General features: G+C 37.8%; 1 long non-coding RNA gene across 1 annotated transcript in view; it reads right to left on the bottom strand.

Moving 5' to 3' along the window:
• Nucleotides 1–5,795, bottom strand: part of LOC148185681 (uncharacterized) — a 138,496-nt gene that overhangs the window by 83,675 nt on the left and 49,026 nt on the right. The window lies entirely within an intron of this gene.

Genomic DNA, 5,795 nt, shown 5'->3' with positions numbered 1-5,795 from the left:
CCAGTCTCTTTTTCATGTCTTTTTACACCCGATGCCATTTCACTTCTAATTTTTCGATACTCAAGATGGTCAACACACCGAATTATTCCATAAAACTCCTACACTTCTGACAGTGATCAACCCTGAATATTTAATGCGTGTAAAATTTGTTTGTCAAGAGAAGTTTTGGATGCATTGGTACAATCCAGTCTCCATCAAGCAACTTTTAGAAAGGGGAGTCCTCTTGTGGTTTTGAGTGGAACAGCAGCAACTTGGTCTTTGTTTTTACTCTAAATTTTATAATTAGTTAAAAAAAAATGTATTACAAATGGTGAATAACCATTGAAACACTAATTTGAGAATAATTGGAATAAGGAGAATAAGTAAGGGACCCTTTAGAATAGTTTGTCGTGTTGTCTGGACATTATGGCTGCATGTAAGGTCAGAAATTGGGGATTTTAAGCATATTAAGAATAATTCTATTGGTATTTTACAGCAATGGTTCCCAACTTTTCACACATTTTTTTCAATCCACTATTATATCTTAATTCCAGAGTTGTATCTTGTGATGCTTTGTAAAGACCAGAGGTGTAGACTCAAGCTTTGCATTCGAAAGCAAGCAGGTCAGAGCTTTCAGTGAGTTGTTTCAGTCATTACGATCTGTGAATGCACTGCGACAATATACAACAATGTGCTGAGATTTTATAAATAGTACTTTGCATACTTTTTTTTTTTAAAAAAAGCAGGTACTCCAGGATACACATTTCAAGCAAGGAATGATTTAGAAAACCTCTCAGAGCAACTCCGAGCAAGGAGGGGACAGTAACTTTTATCTTAGCGAGGAGGTGTGGTAACAGACGTGATTGTGTGGACACCCAGTGAAAACAGAACGAACCGCGTCCCATTACGAGACTTTGTACGTGCTGTTGGTGTTATCACACTGCTGCACTGTTGCATTTTTCAGTTGCTATTTATCTTAGTGTTATGATCACTTTATTTCTGGCATTCTATCGTCATTGCCCCAGGTGGGAAATGTAAGCACATATCTAATGAGAATAACCACAAACATATACAATATTTCGCCTTCCTTTTGGTCTTTCTGCATTTTGTTCTCTGCTTAAGAAACTCAAGAAAGTCTCTTAAAATACCTCCTCATTACTCCTAACAGTTTTTCACCTTAGGATCTCTCTTAGGGGGTTAGATGCTTTGTGAATGACTTTTCTTTAGCGGGATCAAGTCTTAAAGAAAAAGAAAATGTCATAATTCTAAGAATTTTCTTAGGATTTTGTCACTAGGAACAACCCTTTTGTGCTAATAATGATTGTGAATACACTGGGACTTTAAGTAATAATTTAACTCAGCTACTTTCACTTGTAACTGAGTAGTGACGTGTTTTCTCCTTGGACTTCCGTCTTTTGACTTTGTAACAACTTTGACACAGAGGTTATGGATCAGTCCACAATAATTTCAGTTTTGTTGTAAACAAAAAGTCTTCCAAAACGGGGACAGAAATCACACTGCGAGGACAAAGCAACAATAAAGAAAACTTTAACTGCATTAAAGGGTTTCTGGAGCTGGCACTGTGAGAGAGGGCCTACTGCAGGTCTGTCCTCCTGCCCTTCTCTCTCTTGACTGAGGTTTGGAGAGCAGCTTTCTGTCCTTACTGAACTAATTGCAGACGAGCTTCAGCTGGTTTTCCTCATGATTGCAGCATGTGGCGGGGGAGGCGTTCATCAGCTTCTACGATCGACAGCTGGTGTCTGTTTCTACAGGGCTGTTGCAAACAACACCACAACTTGAAAATACTTGATACCTTCCCCCAAGCTTAAGGATTTAAAAAGTATGTTATTTTAAAAGTGTGCCATGAATCATTCATTTTCCCTCCTTTCGTGAATCAACTAACGTTATGGTAATTGTTGGCAGCAAACTGTCATTTAATTCTCAAGTTGATCCACTTTGTTTGAACAAATCCGACATCATCCAGTCAAGCTGCAAGACAGAACAATGACCATTACTAAAGGCCACTTTGAAAATACTACAGGTAGATTTGCTTGCATATAAAAATCTATCTTCCTAGCAAAACAACAAAAACTAACAAACAAAAAAAAACTGCAGTATGCAAAATGGGCAGGTTGAAAATTACATACAGTTTCACTGTTGTGAAATGGCATTAGTGAAGAGTACATTATGACTTTTTTAGGGCTCAAAATTGCACAGCATATTAAAATGCCTTGGCCCTTATTTTGAAAAAGATGATATTCCTACTAAGCTTTAAGCCTTGTAAATAAATATTCCACTAATATTCCTGCAGACGGGTAAACTCCAATTAACATACCTTCACATGCCATTTTATACATAAATATGGAAAAGCTGAACAGCTCGAGCCATTTTAGCAGTTTTGCATCAAAACAGATGTGTTTTTTTTTAAGTTTTCCACATGTGGTTTTGTTGTTGGACTGTGCTAACAGCCTCCCTTTTTCATTTCTTCATCCACCATCTTTAGTGTTGCGATACTTGTATGTACCAAAAAAGCGGTTCAAGTCGTTCATAATGTTTGAAAGTAGGTGTATTTCTCCTTTTGACCAGAATTTAGGGCTTTTCTTTTGACCACGCATCTCTACCCCAGCCTTACAAACTGTTGTTGATTTGTGTACAATTACCAGGTTGCACGGCAGCAGTATTATCTCAAATTTTGCTGTATCAGTAAAACATAAACAGGTTTATGTAACTCCAAATAAGCATGCACAGAGGGTTCTGGCCTTAGTATGAACTTGTCATCCATCCAGGTTTCTCAGCTGTAACTCCTAACTGCAACAGAGATGTCAACTATTAAGACCACTGCAGAGTTGTGAGTGTCTTCAGGCATCAACTAACGAATCATTTCCTTATTATCTGTGTCTAGAGAGAGTTAACAGCCTCCAAATCCCCAACCAGGAGTTTGGGATTTCAGGATATGATGATCTATGATGCAACGGCGCCCTCCAGTGGAGACATTTACTGCATTACAGGTTTGACATGTTCAACTTTGGATTATAACCATTAATGACACTAATAAAGACACAAGTACACGAGGTAAACAATATCACTATTAATTATGGAAATTACGTGTGTGGTCCATGTTAAGAAATACAACTAGATAAGGTCAGCTTGTATAAAGGGGATGTCACTGATTTTTCTTTCAAAATAAAATTAACAATAGAGCTTAAGGGGAGACTCCTCATGTTACTTACAGTAAGACATTTTTTCTTATATAACAAATGACCTGAAGTTTCACATTTAAATGTGCACATGATGCATCATCTACTTAAATATGAATTGATTGACATACATTTCCAGAGCAAAAATCTAAAGATTGGATAAAGCTTCTTGTTTGTTTAATATTTGTTTACACATAAGAGTCAACTTTGTTTTTGGGTATGTTGAATATCTTTTTTTTTTTTAAATCAATCAATAAATCAGAAAATACTGTCAACAGCCAAACAAGAAACAAACAAAAGATATGTTATTAGGGAAATATCATAATTAAATATTTAAAACTATTCTATACAATTATTATATTTTTAAGAAACTTCTTTCAGGTCATTTCCTGCTTCTTTTTCACTTTTCAGTGTTTTTTGCTTGCTTGTTTGTTTGTTTGTTTTTGCTAAATTTCTGTGTTATTTTCTTGTACCTAAAAAACCAAAGCAAAACAAAACATTTTGTTGTCCTTCTGGGTCATTTTTTTATCAAATTGCACATTGCCTTCTTCCCAGTGATGAAAAAAGTACCTGAAAGCCACACTTGAGAAAAAAATACATCATACCAGAAAATTACTACGGCAGAAAGACACCTATTATAACACTTGAGTAAAAGTTAAAAGTATCTGATATTTGCTGTATTTAGGTATCAAAAGTAATGATAATGATATTAAATGTACTTTACAGGTAAGTAAACTACAAGTAAATGCTGTTAGTAAAAAAAGTTGTGAAGTTAATCTCTTTGTACCTCACCACCTTAAAAATGGAGCGTACATTACACTTGAAGAAAACCAGGCTCTTTTTTACATAAATTAAAGGATTTAAAGAAAAAAAAATCCTGTTTTTTCTCCCCTCCCATTCCTTCGTTCATCTGTCCATCCCCTCCTCTCTTCCTCAGTTCCCTAAGCTTAGGGAGTATGCAGTGGAGTAAAAGTATACATTTTATTTCAGAAAATGCAGTGTAGTAAAAATGAAAATTGACAGAAATATAAAAACTCAATTAAAGTACAGATACTCCAAGAAAATATGCAAGTACTGTAACTGTGTTCATGTTTTTGAAAGAAATAAGCCAATTTGCGCCAGTTTCAAAGGGTTAATAAATGTGTTTTATTTTGAAACTTCTGAAAGGAAGTCCCTTATTATTTTTGGCTAGCTTTATAAAACTAGGACGTAAAAATTTAATCACTGCACTGTGATGGAAAATCATCACCTCTGCTCTATGGGGATCCACAAAAAAAGGTGCAAAATCCACCTGAGAGAAAGCATCCTCCATACCTTTTATTTTGTAAAACTGCATGTCTTTGGAAGCTAATAAGGAGATTTCAAAGGAAATAAATTAATAAATCCAAAACATCAATTAACACTACTTCGTGAAAGGCAGAGTTAAATGCTCCAGGGTTAGCCTTCTTATTATGTGCCTATTAGCCTACATCCCTGTACTAGGGCAATAGTCTGCTCCCTGGTGACTGGTTGAGACTGAGTGGGCGAGACAAGAGAGAGAGAGAGAGAGGGAGAGGGAGAGAGGGAGAGATAAACCGCACCGTTACAGGCACTAAAGCTTCCTTCCATCATCTCTACTGGAGGAGAACTGAGCATCACTTCACTTCGCCAGCTCGACTCGCTCTCGGAGCATCCACAGGCACCAAGACCGTTTGATCTGTTTTCTCCCACACTGCTGCAGCACGCGCCTCTTTTCGCGGCTTGGCTTCGGGTCTGACACGGACAGAACAAGTCCACTTTCTGCTGCAGAACTCCCTCCACGCACGTTTCCAAGATGAGCGAGGTGAGTGCGCGCGCGTTTGAGCCATAAATCGCGTTAAAGATCCAGTTTGGTGCAAGTTACTTAACGCGCTGCGGTCATTTTCTTCTCCATCAGAACCGTGTGTCTTGTGCACCTGTGTGGAATTATTCATTTCACTCCGGCATGCATGCAACCTCCTGATATTTCTCCATCCATAATCTTATCACCCCTCCCCATCCCCCAAACCCCCGCAACCAAGGTGCGGTGAAGAACAAAATGTTTTAGCGCAGCAGCTCCACTCTTTGCCTGGCTTCCGTCCCAAATCTGACAGAAACGCTGCATCGAGAGGCGGCAGCAGCAGTGACACCAGCTCACATCGCCAGTGGGCACTGTGAACATCTGGTGGTGCTGGAGCAGGAGGGTTTCCCCAAAGTAGGGTCCGGGGACCCGCAGGGGGCCTTGTGGGGGCTCCAGAGGGTCCACAAATGGGGGAAATTATGAATTTGAATAGCTGGATGATGTGTAAGAATGATTCTTGCGCAAGGGAGGAATGTGAATCACCGTGCAGTGCGTTTTGTGATGCTTTATGGTTTGTTGGTGTCTGTGGAGAATCCTATGTTTTCCCCCTGCAGTGTTTAACCCTTTGAAATCTTCATATTGGCTTGATTTCTTTCAAAAACATAGGAAGAAAGCAACAAGCAATTTAGAAAAAAAACTCAAAATTTAGCAAATTTAGCAAGAAATTAGGAAAAAAAGGTATAATACACATTTAAATATGTTATTATGATAATTATAAATACGTTTTTCTGGAAAATTTTCTTTAAATTTTTATTTTTATT

This window comes from Plectropomus leopardus, chromosome 23, assembly GCF_026936395.1.
Source record: "Plectropomus leopardus strain MGB_pleo_1.0 chromosome 23, ASM2693639v1, whole genome shotgun sequence".
NCBI lineage: Eukaryota > Metazoa > Chordata > Actinopteri > Perciformes > Serranidae > Plectropomus > Plectropomus leopardus.
The sequence above is the reverse complement of the archived record's forward strand: the minus strand, read 5'-3'. Positions and strand labels throughout refer to the sequence as shown.